This window comes from Thermobia domestica, chromosome 11 (genome assembly GCF_964235325.1).
Source record: "Thermobia domestica chromosome 11, izTheDome1.hap1.1, whole genome shotgun sequence".
Classification (NCBI taxonomy): domain Eukaryota; kingdom Metazoa; phylum Arthropoda; class Insecta; order Zygentoma; family Lepismatidae; genus Thermobia; species Thermobia domestica.
In genome coordinates this window covers 225,462,194-225,486,367 of record NC_137464.1, presented here as the reverse complement: position 1 = coordinate 225,486,367, position 24,174 = coordinate 225,462,194, and the positions used below count along the sequence as shown (strand labels likewise).

At 34.5% G+C, this 24,174-nt stretch overlaps 1 protein-coding gene across 2 annotated transcripts in view; it reads left to right on the top strand.

The window, feature by feature from the left end:
* Window positions 1-964: 964 nt before the first annotated feature.
* The window catches only part of LOC145664772 (voltage-dependent calcium channel gamma-7 subunit), a 282,980-nt gene continuing 259,770 nt past the window's right edge, over window positions 965-24,174 (top strand). For both annotated transcript variants that reach the window (XM_081731721.1, XM_081731719.1), the window contains exon 1: window positions 965-1,753. The gene's annotated coding sequence lies outside the window, so the exon portion shown is untranslated. The remainder of the gene's footprint in view (window positions 1,754-24,174) is intronic.

The following is a 24,174-nucleotide window of genomic DNA, read 5'->3' as shown; positions in this document are numbered from 1 at the left end:
TATATCAAGTATTTCTTTGCTAAAACAGTATAGTTTTATCAAAGAAAGTATACAAATGCGTGTCCAGCTACTCAGTGTTTTTTTTTGGGGGGGGTCTGGGCTCAGTGGACCCCCTCCTACATGAGTGCGTTCCTGGGGTACATACCAGTTTTCATGTATCTAACCTTAAGGAATTTCGAGATATGGGCATCTTATTGTGATGATTTTCCTCCATCCCCCCTCTGTCACACGAATTTCCAAGAATTCTTCCTTAGTAGTACCTTACATCAGAAATCCTATGTCCAAGTTTCAAGTTTCTAGGCGTGGATCAGTTAGTCAGGAATTCTTTTATACATAGGTATCAAGGGCGCCCGAAGAAAATTTTCTAGGAGGGTCATCTCTCCATGGTTACTATATTACGTTTAGTATTTCCTGTATTTAATATACGTTCTTTGCTATATTGTGTACACATTTTCGTGAGCCAGGCGGGAGCCTTGAGCCCCCTTCCCTCCCCTTCGGGCGCCCATGCTAGGTATAGATCTATAGAGGTAAACGGTTGGCATATATGATATAAATGGAGATTTGTACAATTTTAATTTTTTGTAACACGTGCCACGTCAGTAAGGAAGGGACAACAAATCAATGGGAAATCTTTGAGTTTAGTGGTGTGTTTATTTAACACGAGTAGGTCAACGCCTTCAATTCACTACTATCGGCATTTTCATCGCGATGCTAACATTTCCAAGTTGTAAACCGACAAAAGAGAGAGAGAGAGAGAAGAGGGAAATGAAAGAAATAATGCATTGCGTGAATACGCATGTGGGTAAATCCTATTGCAGCACCAAGAGAGAGAGAGAGAGAGAGATCCTTGCCTTCATATGATTACAAACGCGCCAGTTCGGCGCGAGCTTTCTTCCCCTTCGCGCACGCGCATGGGGCATTAACTATAGATCGAGTTGTGTTTTAGCCTACTTCGATACCTAAACGAACTCGGTTGCAGCGGACAAGCTGTTGGAACCCAGAAAGTTGCGTCTTTTTTTGTTTTCATTTTGTTCTCGAGAATGACGAAAGAAAAAATTAGATAAACTTTGTTTATTATTATTTTTTTTACTGTTTATAAAAGCATATCATTAAAATATTAGTCACTACTCTTTTTAAAAAGAAAAACTCACCAGAGAAACTTTTGTGTTTGAAATTTCGTGTGCAACAACAGATTATAGAAATTTTGGATAATTAGAAGAAGAAGACGACAACGAAACACAGATCATTGTTGCCGCTAAATGCAAGTGCGCATGACCTGATTATCGAGGCAAATGGGTAGCACAGTTTCAGTGGCGGTTTAGTAGTTGAAATGCAAACCTCTGCAATCCCGAAACGTGGTAGTGCTGAAGAAAAACAAAAACATGACAGAAAAGTCATTTATTTTTTGATTTGATCTTTTTATATGATGATTTTAACAATAGCACGATGCGTGTGAAAGCAAGTAAAAGTGCGTAGGTGTGAAAGTGCGTTCTCTTATGTGAGTTTTGTTCTACGTTTGGTTTTTTCTGTTTGTTTCTTTTTTCTTTTGTGCGTTTTGCCTTGAACTCAGCAACATCTGGAGAAAGTGAAACTACCGGTTTATATAGGAGAGGGAGAGAGAAAAAAATGTGGTCTTCTTTTTTCGTCTGTCAAACACCACGTGCAGCTGTGAACGAGTTATTATACATTTGGGAAGTGTGATTCAGCACTTGTCCACTTTGTTTTGGTACAACACACCGGCCAACTATATTTGGTAAGTAAATATATTTGTTTAAACTTACAAAGTCAAGTAATTAAGACCGTGTCCTGACTTTTTTTATACGTTAAGTTTTTTGATTTAAATTAATTTATTTCAGGTTAACTTTTCTTTTCAGTACTGACACTATGTGATACATGGATTTATAACTTAACGTTGTATGCGAATCACATTAGCTCTACTGGGAATCGAACACGGGTCTTCTGCGCCAAAGGTGAGTTATGCTAACCACGTAGCAGTGGCGGTTCTAGCTCATGCCCGGGGGGCGTAGGCTCTCCGTTTTTTGAGTGACAATAATGATTTCAGGTCTTACTTATATATTTTTGAAAGTTAATAGTTAAGTCATGATATACCTATCATAGTCAGGGTTTTGGAGCCCCCCAGTTTTTACTTTCTAGATCCGCCATTGCCAAGTAGCCACAAAAATGGTATCTAAACACTGCTCCTGAGGTAAGCATCTGCACCAGGAATCGAACACACAAATTACGTGCGTTAGGCACTTGACACGCAAAAGGCACAACTTATATATTTTAGATGATATGGGTGAAATATTGTACTCTTAAAGGCTGATTGATTATCATTTTCCCTTTTGGTAGGGAAATTGAAGTTCGTTCTTCGGTAAGAATATTAATGTAGGGTAACAGTGATGGGTAAACTTTTAGGATGGGATGAAAGAAAAAAGTTTTGGTGATACAAGATAATTTATTAAGAAATTCTTGAAAATTCTTGTAACACTAAGCTCTATATTAATGATTGAAATATGTTGAAGGGGTCAACAGGACGTGACCCACTGAGATCCACCACTCACTGTAACTCTGACCCTCCGACCCACTCTTATCCACCGACCCACTCTGATCAGTGCATTGTAGACAGCATCTTCTGAACAATTTTTAAATTTGTCTACAATTTACTTTCAAGGCCTCCATTTTTTCCTTTTTCATTTCTTACTGTTTACTTATCTGAGATGAGTATATCTAAGTGAGATGAGTATATCAGGCACTTTTGGATATTGACATTTATAATTGTAATAATAGCAATAGGACTTTATTACTTGGCTTTCGAGACACAGTCGAGTTTTACACTTTCTTTTTTCTTTTTTTCTTTTTTCTTTTTTCTTTTTTTCTTTCTTTTCTTTTTTCTTTTTTTTTTTTTACATCGGCCTATTTTACCTTGGTTTGAGCCTTTCAAATTTTGTCCTATTTTCCACTGAAACATCTGTAATTCAACAAGGAAATAATTATCTATGATAATTAAGTTGAAAATCATCCTAAAGTGCCCCGTAGCAAAAACTGTACCATTTTATATCGTATAGGTCAGATCCACCGGTATTGTAACAATGCGGTGCTTGAGCGATTGGCCGTAGAAATGCAATTCCGATGAGTGATAATTTCACAGCCTTGTTTTATTACAAGTGTAAACTCTTTAGTCAGTGGGGAGAAGAGGGTGTGTATCATGGATCAGAGTTGATGACGATGGGTTTTGGTGAATAATGGGTCAGAGTGATTTTCAGTGGGTGATGGGTCAAGTTTACATTGATCCACATCATCTCTCTCATTAGGAATCATGCCATGAACCGAACAGAACCCTTCAGTGGACCACGTTTGGTCCACGAGTCGTAGTTTTCCCGTCATTGTCCTATGCTGTGGTGAACAAACTTTGTGTATGTGGGTTTTCTCAAGTTTCCTAATTTTCTACAACTTGAGTTCTCTTCTACTTGCAAGTTCATGTAGGTCCACAACTCCTAAGATACAGAAGTTCTAAAAATGGAGTATGAGTGCACAATTTCAAAAGCGTAAGAGTCCTAAAACTTATCTAGGTGTATAATTCTAACCACGCAGAAATCCTATAATTTCTTGTGGCGTTACGTTTGCGTCAATAATCTAGTGCTCCACACGAAATGACCATCTCGAAAACATCGCAATAATCGAGACGAGAAATACCTTTTTTAAGTTCAAGATGAGAAGAGAAACATGACATTTTTTCTGATTTTAGAGAGAAGAAATTTCTCGAATCTCATGGACAACCCTAGTTTATCCACGTCTTAAATCTCAGTCATATTTTTTGTTTCGTGTTACATGATTCATACTATAAAAACTGTAAATCGATAATATGATTGAACAAAAATAATGAAGGGCATTTATCAACGTTTAAAAATACGCAATTCATTAGGCAATATCCTTCTATAATAAATATGGTTTGGGTGTTGTTATATCACACCCTAGATGGACCTCTCATGGCATGGAAGAATTCTTATAACTTCTAGATAATGTTAAGAAAGAATCAGGACATAAATGTTTGGGCGTAAATTTGAAAGAAACGAGACGAGACTAGAATTTTTTTTCCGAGAATCGATACGAGACGAGATAAGAAATAATTCTCTGAGAACTGATACGAAACGAGATGAGAAAGAATTCTCTGAGAATCGAGACGAGATGAGAGAATTCTCTTAAAATCGAGACGATATGAGAAAGAATTCTCTGAGAATCGAAACGAGACGAGAAAAAATCTCTGAGAATCGAGGAAAGACGAAATTTATATACAATTTGTGACACGATATGAGAAAACCTTATTTTTCGTATAGTTTTGTCTTCTGAGCAACACTGTCGTGATCAATATACTGTAGATGTAGTATTCAAGGTAACCACCACCATGTTTGGTCGAATATTAAAGTTCGTAGTTTTATCAGGAGTACCCATATGGATGTGTGCCTGATTGAAATTTTTCAGGGGTGTCTAAAGCAATTTAATTGAAACCAATGAATTTAAAATTGTATTCAATAGTAGGATTTTATTAATGCTACACATAATCATAAATGCAATACATATAACCAAAAATGAAATGAAATGAAATCTTTGAGTTTAATGTCCCACGCTTATGCCCTCTAGGCTAAGGGAGACGATGATTAAAGCAATAAATGATGACGGAAGAATTGGTGGAATGAGAAAGTGGGAGGAAACGGGAGTACCTTGAGAAAACTCACTAGCACGATGTTGTAAACCTCAAATTTACTTGACCGGGAATCGAATCAGGAACCCCAGCACCAGAGATAAGAGATCTACTGCTGAATCACCGTATCTCTTACATATAATCAAGACGGCGTCCAGATGTAGGGAGAGGGTTATCATCGGAAATTAGAGCCAGTTAGAAGTTTAGAAGCACGTTGTCCTGATGCTTTGAATTAACCTGCGATATCAATTTAGAGAGGTCGGTCATATACTTAGGAGGATGGGCATCCCTGGCTTGTAGCGTTAAACTTCGACCAGACTGTACAATTCTAGCTTAAAAGAAGAAACAATTTACCTCTGGTGCGGGAGTCCTTCGTTCGATCCCAATTCGTGCCAAGTAGGTTTTGCAGTGAACAAACGCCGTGTATGTAGGATTTTTCGGGTCCTCCCGTTTCGTTCCACTTTCTTAATTCCGCCATTTCATTCATTTCTCATCATCACTGTCCCCTTTAGCCTACACGGCATATGCGTGGGACGTAAAACCTAAAGATTTCATTCTCATTTTATTTCTATAAAGAAATATAATATTTTTGAAGTTACGAAAGATCACGAAAAGTCACGAAATTATGTTCTGTTCTTAAATAGTATAATTGCATCTACCTGGCGATAAGTAGACAAAACGTTTAAATAGAACTGGAGGAGTATACAGTGTATCAGGATTTTTGCTGTACAAATATATTTTAGGTTAATGAATGTTTGCTCTACTAATGAACTTGACGTATAGTGAAGTCAATTACAAAATGGAGATGTTAATTCAAATTTTGTTTGAAATAATCACCATTTATTTACGAGAAGTTAATTATATATTTAGTGTCACTATTTTTGCTCCCGTACATTTCGATATCATCTCAATTTCGTGGTGCAAATCGTTTGTTTATGACGAACACTGAACATTTGTGAATTCAAGTCAGGTGATATGTGTTATATTGCTGAATGTAGTACTACGCATTTGTTGATGGCCTTTTTGGAAAAATTTGTTTTTCAATTTTCGGACATTTTATTTTTCGATAATCTGTGTTCAGATGTTTTCGTTTTTCGAAATTATTTTCATTTTACGGTTTTCGAAAAAAAAATCGTTTTATATTTTCCGAATTTTATTTTGTTTCGAAAAAATTTTCTTCCGTTATTCGAAAAATGTTTCACTTCTGTTTTTCGAAAAAAATTCCGTTCGTTTTTCGTTTTTCGAACTTTTTCATTTTGCGTTTTTTGAAAAAAAAATCGCTTGTCTTTCGTTTTTCGAAAAATATTTTGTTTTCCGAATAAATCCGGAATATTTTTCGCTTTCCGTTTTTCGAACATTTTTCATTTTTCGCTTTCGAAAAATTGTGTCCCTCTCTAGTTTGTTATTCGTTAGTACTGGTTACACTAGAAAAGATAGTAGAGTTTATTCCTGATGTAGGCTTTAGGAAATCATAATAAAGCTGGAATTGCAAAGGTATTCAATGATAAAGATTAGCAAATTAACCAAATATAACAGCCCCCCATTGGGAAGCCTGATATGAATTTAAGGGGGAAATTACACAATGAATCATGAAAATTGCGTAATTTTAAAGGAAAGCTGTGGGTAACATTTTTTCGTAAGATGGTGTGAAATTAATCCTTTTTCTTCTGACTAATTTCAATCCCAAACAGCAGTAGCTGTCTTATCTCAAACCAAACACACATCATCCACCATAAATATCGCTTTTTTTTGTGCGAAATTTTCGCGAAATGTAAGTTTTGAAAGTCGACAGGATACAAACTTCTTTAGTACTGACTGAAGACCAACCAAACACAGTAAAGTTATATTGGGGTTCACAGTTAATAAATTGCAGGGATTTAAAAAAATAATAAACAGAAATTACAATTTTATACACCAATAAAGAGAACAATATTCCATCTTAAGGGTATTTCGATAAAGTTTACTGTTAATATTTTCTAGTACAGGGTAGGCAAAGGACATTAATTTTCTATGTCAAATAAATAATAGCTATAAATAAATAAATAAATAAATAAATAAATAATAAAATCCAAGGGCCACCGTACTAAACTTTCTTGCTCCAATTTCTTAAGCTAAATCACATTACGTTTGAGTTATTACTGAAACATCTATTTGCGAAGAAAAAACACATCCAAAAGTGAACGACTTGTTGTACATATTTTCATTAGAAGTAATTTCTATAATATTATAAGCTTTTATTTGTGAAACATGAAGAAAGTCGTCCCCCGAATTGTTCCTGAAGAAACCATCCGAAAAGAAACTCACCTTGAAGAGTAACCTGTGCCTTTGTGGATTGTTTCATCAGAAATTACTTAACCTGTATTGTGACTTATTAATGAAATGTGAACACAATCGACTGAGACGTTTTTTGAAAAAATCTCTTCAAAAAAGAAACTAATTCCCAAGAGTAGATTATCTCTTGTGGACGCTCACAACACAAACGAACTATTGTCAGGTTGGTAATGAAATATTTATTTATGAAATATGAAACAAATTTGCCTGAGTCACTTTGGAGAAAATCGTCTAGAAAACTCAGCTCCGAGGATAAACTACCCCTTGTGGATTTTTTTTTTCAGGAAAAGTGAGTTATGTCATATTGCCATGTTAATGATGAAATGATTATTTATTAAATAGCTCTATGAACAAATTCACATGAGTCAATTTTGAGAAAATCGTTCAAAAAATAACTAAGAGTACCCGCAAGAGTAAAGCTACTACTCCTGTTTTTTTTCCCCTAGAGAAATGAGTAACACCGCAGTCTAGGTTCTTAATTAAATGTATGTCAAGCTAGAACCATCAGTTTCAAATATTGAGAAACGGACAATGCCAATCGTTTAATGCTATGCTTGTGCAGGATTATGCAACAAAAAATTCGTTTGTGTAGCTATAATTACAAAATTATAGCAAATTACAGCAATCATCTTCAAAATTAACTCTATTTTAACATTGAAAATATTTTTTCATGTGTTTAGAAAACTATTAATAAGTGAACGACGCGACGTAATTTATCAAAGGCTGCAGTGGTCACACATATCGTAGTTACTAACGCTCCCGCCTTTCATGCGGGCGGTCTCGAGTTCTATTTCTGGTTGCGGACACGGTCGAAAAAGTGTAAAACCTTTTTTTTTTTAGTTTTCCTCATTCACACCAGGCGAATGTCGGGGTAGTACCTAACATATTGATCCGAGACCTTTGCTTCTTTCCCATTCTTTCTTCCTCTCCAATTCCTCGAGTAGTGTAAATGGCCAAGGGACGTCATTTCTCATGCGTCATTCCTCATTTCTAACATGGCCACAGATTTCGAAAGGCGAGAAATCTAATTCCTAATCTTAATCCTAATTTCAAATGCTCCAACACACTGCTTCTTGCCACAATCAGACCAACCACAGCCATATATATATATATATATATATATATATATATATATATATATATATATATATATATATATATATATTTCGAACTCACTGCATTAATTAATTACATATTAATTATATAGATGTAGTAACATTCGAAAATTATTTCTAAGTCGGCAACAAAATATGTATAATCTATTTCTTCAATAGGAGTGCAGTTCGGCAAATTCTCTGAAATTCCACGCTGAATTTTGCAATAGTATCCCTTTCTTCCTTTATCCCTCTCTTGACCGCACTTGCGGGGTTGCAATGTCTCAATACTCACTGTGTCTTTGACTCTTTCTCTCTCTCCCAACACTACCACTAATGTGAAACAGAGTTGAACAGTATATAAGAATACTATATAAGAAAACTATGTATGTTGAACGGCAATCTTCTAATCACTGACTGAAAGGACAACTTTTGAAAATGTGGCAACTAAGACTCCACGTGGATTGGACAAGCGGCTGTCAATTATTTGAAATGAGGATTCTGGTTGGCCGTTTAGTTATCTGGGGTGTTTTCCACAAGTTCGTGCGGACGATGACTTATTTATGGCACTAGCCACCACACGTAGAAGGCAGCGTCTTTTATATACAAACTACACTTGTATTAAAGAAATAAACTATAAACTATATACTATGTTACCAAGCCTTCCACACTATTTAATATATTTTAATTCACTCTATTAATTATGGAGCTCATTCGTGGGTAAACGGTTAGTATACGCGCCTTTGGCGTGGGAGATCCGGGTTCGATTCCCGGCGGAAACTCATGTGATTCGAAATTCCACGTTAATCAGTAGGTCCCGTTTCATATAGCCTCGCTGCTGAAAGGGACGTTAAACTCAAAATCAAATCAAATCGATAAATTGTGCTTTTCTCGAATCCTACGTTCCTCAATCCTTTTAGCTTTGGCTTTGGCAATACAAGGCCATTGGCAATTACAAAATTTGGAGAAAGGTACACATTCAAGAGAACAAACAAAACATCTTCTATGATTTCAGACCTACAATACAATAAACAAGCAATCTTTGTGAATAAACTCAGTAGTAAAGGAAAAGTATAACATATCTCCCTGGATCCAATATATACTGAAATTATTAACTTATAACTCAAGCTACAACCGCCATTTTAAAGTTACTACAATTGTGTAATTATAGTTGAACAAACATCATCTTGTACCCAATCTTGCAGAAACAATGGACATTATTTGCTTCTCAATTTTTGAAAATAGTAGTCCTAGCTTGACATACATGTTAATGAAATACTGATATATATGGAATATAAGCAAAATTGTTAGAGTCATTTTTGAAAAAAAAAATGTAATTCTTCTTTTTCATCCTTCAGTAAATTACTTATATTTTGGGGGTAGTCGAAAAACGCTCTTGAGTATCTTGCCCAAACCTTAATTTAAAATTTAGTGCGGATACGTTGAAAGGTACGGCCCCTTGGCGAGTATGCATCAGGATGAACGGAAAAACAGACGGATATATGTTGAAAAATCATCTCCAGGGAAAAACCAAAGATAGAAAAAAAAAGAACCTAGCAGGTAAATGAGAAAGATGCAGTGGTAAATTTGGATTAGTACCGTACAGGGGCGCACCTACGGGAGGTCTATCAAGTCCGGGTGCCCTCCCTAAAACTTCCTACACTTTCTCAATACAACTATACTTGTTTAAAAGGGAAATGATTGACGTAACATGAAAATTTGACCTTACACTTCATCTGTACTCTTTCTCTGATTAAAAACAATTTAGTTCTATTATTTTCCTCCCCTGAAAATTAGATGGAAATATTTTACAATCACTTATCGTCTTTTCGAGTGGAAATTAATATCCATTCAATACTACGTAGATGTAGTGGTTCCTGGTATTGAACCCCCAAAAAGAAACTTGGATACCTCTTAAAAATTTCTGAGTGCGCGTCTGGACTAATATGATTCATTATGCCATACCGGCAGTAAATTGAGATGCCAGAAATCATACCAGCTGTAACACCAAACTCTAGTATATTGTCAAAACTCACACTTATTTAGTTTTCACTTCCCTTTCTCATTTTTTGAAAATTTCTTTCTTTCTTGCTAATTTGAATTATGATGAGTAGAGAGCGGATTTTAAGGTGCAGCACCTAGTTGTTAAACAACTAAAGTTCAAAATATGTATTTTCGGGCATAAAACGAACTGAAGTGAACACACTTTGTTGCACCTTTTTCGCCAATGTTGCACCTTTTTTTTTTTTTTTTTGCTAAATTAATAAAATTTCCTTTTTTTAACTTCTTTTAGCCTTCAGCACCTTTATTGTCCCTTTTTTGTATTTTTTTTTTATTTGGACAGAATAATGTTTTATTTTTAATTTTTATTACACATAATAGATACTCAATAAATTTAGACGCAATTTGACGGATTTTGTAGCGTCAGAAAATAACATTCGGAAATATAGAAAAGTTGTGCATAATCAAGTATAACCAGTTTTCTGAAAACCTAGTATACGGTTTCTCAAGCCACAATATTGCTAAATTAATGTTCTTTTAAAACACCGAGTTGGCCTTAAGGTTGGTGTAAAGGGACAAGTTTTGCCAATAGATGTCACTACAGTCTTCGTATCTCTCTCATGTATTTTTTACCATTCACGAAAATTTACAATTTCTCTTACAAATTTCGACCCAGAGACTTCAAACTTTTGGAGAAGGAACTTCATAATCTATCGAAGGCAACAATCCGTTCTGATTTCTCTTTTTGAATTTTCTTCATTGTTGAAAGAGTTACATTGTTAAAGGTTTGGATATCCCTTTCAATAAACAAGCCATTTCAACAATGAAGAAAATTTTAAATAAAAAATCGGCACGGATTGTTGCCTTCGATAGGTTATGAAGTTCTTCTCTAAAAATTTGAAATCTCTAGGTTAAAATTTGTAACAGAAATCGTGAATTTTTGTGAAAGGTAAAAAAATAAATGAGAGAGATACGAAGACTGTAGTGACATCTATCGGTAAAACTTGTCCCTTTAAACTAACCTTAACCACAATTTTCTTACAAGAATGTTGAAAGGTGTACAAGTTTGAGATAAAATAAAACAATTTTGCAATTTATGTAAAACGTTTAAAGCCAAGTTTTAAGAATATTTGCTGCTGTAATGAATAAAGAATGTTCACGTAACTGTATTCAATAGCAGTTAATAAATATATCCTATTAACACCTTTTTGCACCTTTTTGAATGATTTTTCAGCAACTTTCATTTCCTTTCTCCTGCACCATTTTTGCACCTTAAAATCCGGTCCCTAATGATGAGTCCAGAGTTTACCACTTATCCGCAAGTAATATATGTGTAAAGGAGCATGTTTCGCCGTTAGGAACAGACAACAACTGATACATTCTGCTAGTTATCACTGTATTTTGCTTAATTTCCAGTACATAATTAAATGAGAGAATAATTTATTTCAGTAAAATAAAATCTGCCAGTTATTATTATGGCAACGAACGAATGTATTTTAGCGCCAGAAAAAGTTTATATATATATAAACTTTCAAGCGAGGAAAGGAGAGCAAAAAAGTTTCGTGATCGTGAAAAACATCGAATTCAAGGTTTCAACGAATTTACACGTTTCATGGTCTATAGATACCAACATTTGTTCGTCCTGATAGACACTCGCCTAGAGACTATTTTTCGAATTTTCTTCCTATGCAGTTTTCTTAAAAACAGTTCTAACGATTATGTTTATAATTCATAAATCAATTTCCCCGGAAAAACCTCATCATGTGGTAAGTCATTTCTCTGTAAAAAATCGAGAAAGGGTAATTTTATCTTTGGTGATGAACTTCCTTTCGTATAATCTTCTCAAAAACGACTCAGGCGATTTTTGTTCATATTTCATAAATAACCTGAGATTATAAACACGAGATTTTATTCATACTTCGTAAATAAATATTTCATCATTAACATGAATAATTATTAATTACTAATATGGCATAACTCAATCGTCCTGAAAACATCTACGAGGGGTATTCTATTCTTGGGACAGGGGGTGAAAGTGAGGGGCACGCGGGGATGCCGTTTCCACACTTCCAAAGAATATCTAATGTGTCCCTTCACTTCCTAAAAATTACAATGGGCAAAGATAGGCATAGGGAACGGCGTGACGTCATGCTTCCCCCTACCTTTTCAGATCCACTTTTATCCCTGCTTGTGGATGAGTATTTTCGAACGATTATCTCAAACGACTCTGGCCATTTTCATTATATTTTATGAATAAATATTTCATTAGTGAGCTGACAATATAGTATAGCTCATTTGTCCTGAAAATATCCACGAGAAGCATTTTATTTCTTGGGGATGAGTATTTTCAGACGATTTTCAAAAACGGCTCAGACGATTTTGTTCATATGTCATAAGTAAATATTTTATAAATAATCTGACAATATGGCATTAACTAATTTGTGCTGAAAAATGCACGAGGTGTAATTTATTCTTCGGGGTGAACTTTTTGGGGACGATTTTCTCAATAATAAGTCATGCCATTTTGCTCATATTTCATTCATAAATATTTCATTATAAACTCTATAATATTGTGTAATTTTTTTTTTTTTTTTTACGAAAAAAAATCATAAGGGTAGTTTACTATTGCAAATGAGTTCCTTTTCAGAGTACTTTCTATGAATACGGCACGGGCAATTTTGGTATATATATATATATATATATATATATATATATATATATATATATATATATATATATACAACGATACTTGTATCTTAACATCTTTATTTGTAAAATGTACTTTTAAATTATGGACAAGCTGTTCAAGAAAGGAAGAAGAAGAATGTAAGAGAGATATAGATGTAATTTCTTTTCTGGTTGTTATGCGATTATATTTTGTTATAATAGTGATTCGATTATGTGAGTTAGTTGTCATAGCAACGAAAAATAAATAATGCATAACTGAAGATCCATCTCGTGAAATCTATATGTACAATTTTTTTTTTGTTACGTACTACAATGAAAAGGTAATATCTTGATGTAGTGTGTAAAATGGATTTTGATATATCAGTAGCCTTAGTTATATAAATATATCCGTTATATAATTTGGTGGTTTACCGCCTCAGGATTTTAGGAGATTTCTGTGAAGTTAAGTAAACAATCTCCTAGATAATAAACTCCAGGATTGCAGATTGATTTTAAGGCTAAGTAGTGATTTTGCTAAAAACATCAAAAACCCTATACTTTATCACGGAGAGGCAGAAAAAAAATCAGAAATATCAAAATGAGTCTTCCTGGTATCGAAAATACAACTGAATCAAATGGTAATGGGGAGATGAACTTATCTGACCTAGCCGACCTAATTAAACAGCAGTTTGTACAATTAAATCAGCAGTTTGAACAACTGAGGCAAGATATGAATCAACAATTGCAAGATTTTTGTGAACAAATGAGCCAACTAATACGTGAGTTCACTGAAGAAATGTCATTACAGGTTAAAGAAATGCCATCACCGATTAACCCTCTAATGCATGGCCAATTTTTCCTACACAAATACGTAACATGGGTCTCTCAGGCCCGCATTTCATGGGTCTCTCAGGCCCGCATTTCATGGGTCTCTCAGGCCCGCTACAGGGTCTCTCTTCCAGTCAGAGACGTACGCAGCGGGTAGGTCCTAGGGTTCCGGGCCTCCCCGAAATGTCAACTTTTGTGTAAATTTAGCCTAATTTTAGGGGCAATTTTAGGAATTTTATTATAAAATACCTTCATATTGAGTTTGGATTTCCTCGAAACAAATTCCTGCGTCGCTACTGCTTCCAGTGCATATCATTCACTCCAATGCATAGCTATTTTTCATATGACACAACCAATATATTTTAAGTCCATACTTTTCTGGTTTACTAGGCATGCATTGAACGAATTGACATTGTGCTCTGCCAGGACTATGCTGGTCGTCAATAGTCATGCATTTACTAGGAACTTTTTTTTTTTTTTTTTTTTGCAGTTATTCAAGAAAAGAATCCAAACGTATCGAAAAGAGCCAAACACACTGTAAACCATAATCAATCGTCAAACCGTAAACCTTTCTTATCGTTTCAAATCGATTCACAGATATATATGTTGGTTAATATGGATTACTATCAGAAGAACAAGTTAATCCACGGACTGAAGTGTCTCCGTTATTTTCAACTCCCGCCAATTCCAATTAATATTGCAATGAAACCTGGGAGTTGTTTCATAGTTACGTCTATCCAAGTAATTTCGTTCTCAACTGCTAATATCTATCATCTATCTATCTATCTATCTATCTATCTATCTATCTATCTATCTATCTATCTATCTATATATATATATATATATATATATATATATATATATATATATATATATATATATATATAACTGAAAATGACAGAAAATAATACATATAAAACATGATAATTTCTTATTGTACTCTCCTCCAGACAGCTTTATTAGGAAACACATTTCGCCACCAGTAAAACGAAGGAGAACTGAACCTAATTTTACCGGTAATGTAACCGAATCTAATCTTAGTAGTAACAGTAATAGTAATCACGTAACTGAACTTAATCCTAGTGGCGATAGCAATAGCATTTAAGAAGCATGTAATCATTAGATCTAATTTTCCTCGAAGTGAATTTAGTAGAAATTCCATAGATGTAGAAATTCTCAAAGTAAGAAACAAAGAACTGGATAGGTAAATAACACGCAATACTGTATTTCAATTTATGATTTTCAATGCAACTTGAATGAATTCATTGGTCATGTAACTTAAGCCAAAGTTACGGCGTCCGAGAAAACCGTATACAATTGATTTTTGTTATACTTCAATTCTTTGAAGATAATTCAATGAATCAACAAATGGAACAATTCGTACATTCATGATCTTAATAAGAACTTCTTTTGTTCAAACCGTAACACTAATTTTTGTTGTGATATTAATTATCGTGTTTTGTTCTGGATATTGTCGATATTTCAATTTTAATTTATATTTTGTTTGAATATATCATATATTTGATCCTTTCTTGTTTAAAAGAGCAATTGTGTAAATGTCATAATGATATCCTTTTCACAATCTTCTTAGTTTTACCCAATAAAATAATATAGATTTTATTAATTTCCAACTTGTAACACGTATCAATGGCCCCAAAAGAATCTAAAATTAAACAACTTCTATGCCGTTATCTGAATGTACCTTCTGTTATCGACGTTGAAGTGTATAAATATTTGAAATGAAATTAATTAAGAGGATTAAGATAAAATATGAAAATAATATTGATATAAAAGTAAAATATGATATATGATTTATGAATTGTAATTTTTATATATATACGAGGGTCATTCAGAAACTTAAGTAATTATATAATAGTTAACCGTACTTCTTTTTTATTTTTTTAAAAAAAGGTCTTATTGTTCAGGCGCCACATACAACGATACTTGTATCTTAACATCTTTATTATATCTTTACTTGTATTTGTGGGCAAAACGTACTTTTAAATTATGCACAAGCTGTTCAAGAATATATGAAAGTACTGTTTGTGACTTTACACCGCTTGAACCACCTGACTGATCTCGATCTAATGTGCCACATAGATTAACTTCGGGCCAGGGAAGTTTTTTATTGTTTCATTTTTATGATGCAATTGAGACAAGGTGGAGAGGAGGAGATATAGAAAAAACTGCATAAAAATGAAAGGGGCTACTTTCGTAACTTAATAATTCTTGAACCATCTGATTAATCTCGATCAAATTTTCAACATAGATGAGGTTCGGGCCTGGGAGTCTTTTTTATCATTTCACTTTGATGGTGCAACTTAAGGGAATGTTATATTTAAAAATGACCAAAATTGATAGATATTAGTGTCGAATCCATACTTTTCAGAGTCGTTGAGATGAAGATTGACACTTTCTGTACCGTTTAAATCTAAATTCAGCCCACAGTAGTAATATTTAATTTTTATTCTCATTTCTACCAAACACACGACATAAGGAGCTGTGCATTTAAAGTTTCTATTTCAACCCAGCGAAGAGCGGGTAATCAACGCTAGTATTTCATAAATAAACATTTAATTAATACTGTATTTTGATAGTGCTGCATAAATTAGGTCTATGGGAGTATCCACAAAGGGGTAGTTTACTCATGGGATAAGTTTTCTTTTTTTTCTTTTTTTCCTCCTCTTTTTTTAACAATTTTCTAAAATACCACATACGATTTTATTATTGTTTTATAAGCAAATTAATTATATTTTATTAATAACCGTAACATATAGCCTGAAGTTATTTCTTATGAAAATATTTTCAAGTTCTACTTTACTTTGAGAGATGAGTTTTATTTCTCTAAAGTTTTCCGAAAATGCTTTAGAATTTTGTTTCTTATTTCATGAGAATATTTTTCATCAATAACTGCAGCATAACGTGATTTAGTTTAAAGCATTGGAGCAAGAAGGTTTAAGAGAGCTAATCACTGCGAAATTAAAATACCGCTAATTTTACAGTAATTATGCGATATCTTCAAATAGATAATGGAAATGTGGAACAAGAGCACGCTAGACAATATTATTTTGCATGACGTACCGTTATCACGAGTCACCTAGTAGCTTTCCGTTTGCTGCCATTTATAAACGCGAAAATAAATGCCAATTTTCCAAATGGCTGAAAATCGAAAGCAGATAAGTGAGTAGTGATAACGGTATCTCATCTAAAATAATATTGTCTAGCGCACTCTTGTTCCACATTTCGATTATCTTTTATCTGTTTGAAGATATCACATAATTACTGTAAAATTAGCGGTATCTTAATTTCGCCGTGATGGGGTCTCTTAATGATGAGGCCCGTACTGTTTATTTATTTATTTTTCAAATACTACAAATGAGAATTCACCCTAAAGCTTGTTATTAAGTTGAATTTAGTATGATCTATCGGCTGATATATTATGTCTTATAGTTGGATAATATTTTAGTTAAACAAAAATTGATTTTTTCCTTTTGCTGGGGTTTAATGTTAATAATATTGTAAAATTTATGAGAGAGCAAGTTCATTATGTAAGCGGACTTAAACTTTATGGTTTTAGTCGTAAGGTTTTAGTTTAAACAATGTTCAGTTCTAATGTTCAATTTTGATACATATATACAAGGTGACCATAATTATGTACATAATGTTTCTCAGAGACTGTGGTAAAGAAGCTGGTTACGTAACTTTAACATAAAATTGGCAATAAACGCATTACTCTCATGTCTTTCCTCACAAGAATTTTAATCTGTTCTCCATGGAATGGTCCACCAATTCACCATCTAAATCGAAACATGCCTGGAGACGAAAAGCAACGTTGATACAAGACCCGTACTGGTATCCTGTGGAACTCTTCTGTGATAGCTTCCCGTAGTTCGGTCAAATTCCGTAGCGATGTTGATACACTTTCTTTTTTAAAACATCCCATAAGAAAAAGTCAGGTGGTGTATCGCGAGATCGAGCTGGCTACTTAAGGATGGTCTAAAGCCACAAAAAGCTTGTTTCTGGCATTGCATATCGCCCTATCTTTTCAATGTATATTAATATTCACAAAAAATGACTAATAACTTTTACAAATACTGAACTATGTTCATCACTGTCAGACTGTTTGAAGATAATGACTATACGCAGCAATTGTTCCTTGCAGATTTTCGTCGAGCGATCCAGCGGTTCGAGAATGTTTCGTTCAGTCATTCTCGGACTGATATGCCACACTAACAGTTCTAAGTCCAGTACCCATTTCCTTGCTCTCAGACTACACATGTTGCCATACCGAACCTTTTTGTCCAGAATTACAAATACTACAAATCATAATCGTGATTTGGGGTCACCCTGTATAGTACTGTATATATATTTTTCTGGTTTAACCGAATATTGGTTCAATTCAAGCACCATCGGCCCATCAAATTCGGTTAAACGAGACTCTTAGCATATTTAATAATTTAATTTAATTATACTTAATCCAAAATTTATACATAGGAGGCATTAATCTAGATATGAAGAACTAATGAGTAAAATGACATCATTAATATTTCACTTCATATCGAGGAAAATAAAATAATAATTTCCTATATAAATCAAGAGTCTTAAAAAATGACAGACTTTTACTCAACATTATTAAAGATTTTCATATGTAATTCTTGGAAACTAAACATATTTTCGCCTATAGCCATTCATTTTCATTAAAAGAATTAATCAATAAACTAACCCAGTAATGTTAAAAAAATAAACATTACTATTTTAAATATATAAAGAAGCTAAGAAGGTTATGATTGGAATAGCAGTATACCAGCTCTGTTTTGTGTTGCATTCTTATTGGTGATCGTCATGTTCATGATCTTGTTTAGCTTCCCTTTTAGCAGCGAGGCTATATGAGACGGAGACTGCAAATTAACGTGGCATTAAAAACCACCTGACCTCCCGCCGGGAGTCGAACCCGAGTCTCCCACTGGTGATCGTCAAAGATATTTCTATGATGACAGCGTTTGACGTCTAGTTTTCCTAGATTAAGAGAATTTAAGAATTATTAAATTAATCCAATAATTTTTTAAAATTAGAGAAGTGAAACAAAATGCAAGTATAAAGCAGATGCATCAATAAATAAGTATTATAATTGATAGATCAATTAAATTTCTCTAAATTCTGATTTCTAAAACATGAGAGAAAAAACAACATGGTTTCGCCCAGGAACGAACTGAGGACCGTCAGCGTGTAAAGAAGACAGGATAACAACTATACTACGAAACCTCGTGCGAATTCATTACATAACTATAAAGAAACTAATGTTAATCTTTTAGTTTTACGTCCCACGATTATGCTAACTAGGCTAAAAGAGACAGTGGTGATAAGAAATGAATGCAATAGTGGAATGAATAAAGTGGGAGGAAACGGGAGAACTCCGAGAAAACCCACGCACTCGGTGTTGAGTTGATTTTGAGTTTAACGTCCCGTTCAGCAGCGAGGCTATGAGACGTGGACCTACTGATTAACGTGGAACCCAAACTACATGAGCTCCCGCCGAGAATCGAACCCAGGTCTCTGACGTCAAAGGCGCATACGCTAACCGCTTTGCCATGAAGGAGCTCGCTCTTGGTGTTTATCCACCACGAAATTCACTTAGCACGAACTAGGACCGAACTAGGGACCACACGCACTAGAGGTGAACGCTCTACCACTGAGCTATTGCGGCCTCTCACTGTCTTCAATTAGTTTGTGGATTTCGAATAAGAAGATGGGACGACTACCATAATAGATCAAATTAATTAAAGAAGTCAATTAAATAAGCTACGAGTGAAATTAAAATGGAAGAAAAACAAAATAAAATCTTTTAATTACCGAGATTGTAAAATAATCATAAAAATAAAAAAAAAAAAAAAACTTGTACGTATATAAACGTATGGGACGTTTCTATTTATAAACTCTCAACCCTACTCCGATCTGTTTCGTTTCAGGCTTACAAGCAGTAAATATTAAAAATGACATTTACAAATCAGAAATCTGAGTTTTATTTCAGGCAATAATTTACCTCTTGTGTACAGCTCTATCTACGACTAGTAACTCCAGTACTAAAATAATAAAAATAATAATAATAATAATAATAAATAACGACATAACTTTGTAACACGCTATGCATGAAAGAAAAGAAAAGAGAGGGGGAAAAAACGAAATAAAAGACATTAAAACGGTCACAACCCACAGGTTTAAAACTAAACTTTTCAATGAAGAAAGTTTTTTATTTTACTTGTTCAGTATTTTCTGTTTTTATTTTTGTCAAGATTTTTTTTTTTAATCCCTTCTCTCTCTCTCCAGAAAAATACTCGTTTGAACTTTGATATTTAGTTTATACCGAACTAAAAGTTGTGGAAAATATGAGCAATTTATATTGTGGTCAGAAACAAGCGCAGGATTTTTTCCCCCAAGCGTGGAGGGGAGGGGACCAAAGATCAACAAACAAATACAGACCAGTGATGCCAACCCGTGGGGAAAATCCCATATTGTGGGATTTTTGACGATAATTTCTGCAAATGATATAAAGGGAATTTCATGCTCATCATCATCATAGGTATTCTGCCATTATTGGGAGGTCACTTGCTGCAACTGAGAAGCTTCCATGCTCCATAGTCTTCCGTTAACCTCGATGCTCCACGGTCTTCCGCTAACCTCTTCGTCTCCACGCACGATTTCTTTGTTTCGATATCGTCCATTAATTGTAGTCTTATTCGCCATCTCCCTCTCTTTCCTGCCACCATACCTCCTAGCACGTCCCTCATGATACAGTTCCTTCTTAACCAATGTCCCAACCATGGTGGAAAGACTACAAGGTGGTTGCATGCGCATGTCGCCTGGAGCGCTGTCGTGGCTGTGACGTCATCTGGTTTGCAAGAGACAACGGGAAAAGGCGCGGCTTTAAGTGACAAGTGGAAATTCTTTGTTACTTTGTTCTTTTAAATGATATCGAGAATGCCTAACTGTGCAGTGTATGGCTGTAGTAATTATTACAGAAAAACTAAGGGAACTAATATAAAATACTTTAGATTTCCTCAAAAAGAGGGAGAAAGTCTCCAGAAATGGATTTTAGCTTGCAGGCGACAGGACAAAATAAACTTAAAATATGGTAAGTTTTACATAAAAGTGATAAATAAATGCAATGTTAAATGAAATTATAAAAAAAGCGTTAATAGTATGTAATAATAGTATATAGGGCTACATACAAAAATCCAATAGTAAGATTTAAAAAGACGAACTTTGAGGCAAGACCCGGATTCGAAATCATGAGGGAGGGGAACCGACAGAGGTTATCATTTCTATCATCATTTACTTCTACATAAGATATTGAGACAAAATTTTCCCCACAGAGGCAGACATGTAACTCGAGAAGGGAGGCACGATGATCTAGGAGGCTTACTTCCCTCGAGTTACGCAAATGAAGAGAATTCAACGCGTTAAAGTAGTTCAGGTCCCATTTCATTCTAGAGATCTCCATTCCCTGTAGGCTCGGTACTAAAACGGGACGTTGCACTTCAAATTAACTAACGAATGAAAGGTTCGTAATAACGATTAACGGTTACAAAGATATATAACAATGTATTAGATCAAGAGAATAAAGTATCCACCTACCATGTCAGGGCGACATTGTCGGGACATTTTTACATTCAGATTTTGAAATTTTTGTTCATTTTAATAATAACTTTGGATAATTACATATACATATTTACGGGCCCCTCCAGAATTACAAAATTAAGAATGACTGCAGTAAATATAAAAATATAGTAGATTCTCAACCAATCAAGGAAGCACAGTGGCTCAGTGACAGAAGGCTCACCTCTGGTGCAAGGGGCACTGGTCCGCTTCTCGGTCAAGTGAGTTTGTGGTGGACAACATCGTGTCCGTGAGTTTCTCGGAGTGCTCCCACATTCTCATTCCACCAAATTCCACATAATCATTCACTTACATTTATCTTTTGTCTTCTTTAGTCCACGGGACAGAAAAGAGAAAACTTATCAAGAAAATTAAGAAAATTATGTAATTTTATGGTTTATGTTTTCTAGTCTAGCTGTAACACCCCTACATCGTCTTCACCTACGCCTAGTACTTTGTTTCTTGCTTGAAATAGTCAAGTTGCAATTTCTTTGTTTGAGGTGCTTTGTATATACATATTTATTTCTATATATTTTTAGAACACAATAGTATATGTAACGTTTTATTTCCTACAAATGTTTAATAATACAGTTTGTTATGGCGTAAATTTTGACACTAATATTCAGAGAACTGTCAGTTTCACCAAACCTTTTGTTTAAATACAAATTCTATAAATAAGTAATCAACGATTTCAAATAAGATGATTTTTTTATAAATCAAAAATAAAAACGATGTTTAAAATATTAAATACGTGCGTCCCTGTTCAATAAAGTTTTTAACCTCCCCTGAGATTCTGACAAAACTTACGTGGAAGCAACCTCTTAAAAAAAAAAAAAAAAAACTGTCCAAGCATAACGAAAATATACCTACGTGCATTTCTGTTTACGAAAACCATGAACTCTCCCTTGAGATATTCTCAAAATTTATATGGGGTCATCAGTAAAGAATTCTCTTTCAAGCAAAATAATAATAATAGTAAATCAAAACCGATCAATGTGTTATGAAAATATACTTGAGCATAATAAATATATAATAATGAAATCCATTAACAACACACTGGGTTATAGATTATTCAGGCCTATACATACTCAGATGTTTAAAAAAGAAAACAAAGAAAGGAAGAAAAAGCAGAAAATGTAGTGAGTAACATTGGCTTGTTCAAGCTTCAAAGTTGTTTAATATGAACTGATATTGCTGTTTCTTTTGCTATTGTAAATATCTTTCTTTGAATTCACTTAGCTTAAGCATTGATTACATTACGTTTATATAATTATTGTTTGTACTAAAATTTCTTCTTAGTTGAAGATCACTATAAGTAGAAGAGAAGTTTGCGTGTAAGATACCAGCGAGCAAGCGCTTGTTAAAAGTTCATCTGACTCTCGCTGGCCACGTCTGCGACCAAGATCACGTCATGCGCCAGAGAGACAAGAATGTAGCACTGCATTGCATCCACCTTGTAGTCTTTCCACCATGGTCCCAACCAGTCTCTCTTCCTCTTCTTGATATCTGAAATTGTTTTCTCCCTCACAAATTCTAACACCCTCTCATTCGTTTCCCGCTTGACCTAACTAATTCTCTCGATTCTTCTCCTCACCCACATTTCCAAAGCTTCCAGTCGTCTTTTATCATTTTTTGCGTAATGATAAAAAGGAATTTTATGCATATAAGTCTTTTTGTATTCTCTTTGTTCAAGGTTCCACAAAATAATCTTTTCTTTCTCCTAAAGGCTTCTTTCGCCATTCCTATTCTTGCTTATATTTCACGTTCACACTTCATATCATTACTAATAATACTACCCAGGTATCGAAAACTAGTCTCCTGTTCTATTTTCTCCCTTCCTGCTTCTATATTTGACACCGACTCCTTCCTTCCAATCATCATAGCGTTTGTCTTTCCAACATTTAATTTCATCCCATATTCTTCACAGCCCATACATACGTTTTCTAATATCTTATTGATTTTCTCTTGAGATTCTGCAACAAGCCCTATATCATCTGCAAACCGTTTATACCTAATCATTCTACCTCTTATTGAAATCCCATCTTCATTTTGTAGGTTTTTTCCCCTATCTCTTCTAGATAGATATTAAACAATATAGGCTAGAGACAGCATCCCTATCGAATAGTGCTCTCAAACGGGTCGGGTCAGTCGGGTCAGTCGGGTCAGCTCGGGTCGGGTTGTCGGGTCAGCTCAGGTCGGGTTGTCGGGTCGGGTTATTCGGGTCGGGTCGTGTCAACCGGGTCAACTCGGGTCGGGTTATCGGGTCAGGTCAATCAGATCAGATCACGGTTTGGGTCAGTCGGGTCGAGTTGGGTCATCGGGTCAGGTCGGGTCGGTCTTCAACCCGACCCGACCCGTTGAGAGCACTACTATCGAACTCCCCTTCGAATTGCACTCCTCTCTCTTATTTCTCTCTTATTCTAACACTTACTTGTTGGTTCATTTGTAAGTTTATTATGAGTCTTTGATCTTTCCATTCCATTCCAACTCAACGTTGTTTAGGACTTCCGACAACAATTCCCAATTCCCAATTCCCAATTCAAAAGCTTTTTTTTTAGATCAATAAATACAACATACACCTCTTTCCCCTTTTTCTATAAACCTTGCACCGATCATCCCTAATAATCCAAGAAATTGAATACTAATTGTCAAATTTTGTTAGTATAAAATGCATATTAGTATTAAAGTGATTTATACAGTGACTTATGAATATTAAAAATACAAGGAACGTTTATTTTATTCTGATATTAAATTTTAAAAAATGAAAGAAAGAACAGAATTATAAGAGGAAGGTAAAACGAGAAACGTCAACTTCGAAAACATTCCAAACAAAATGACTGAAGATTCAAGTTTATCTAGTTTTCTTACGTTCAGTGGAATATCATGGCTCAAAAGCGT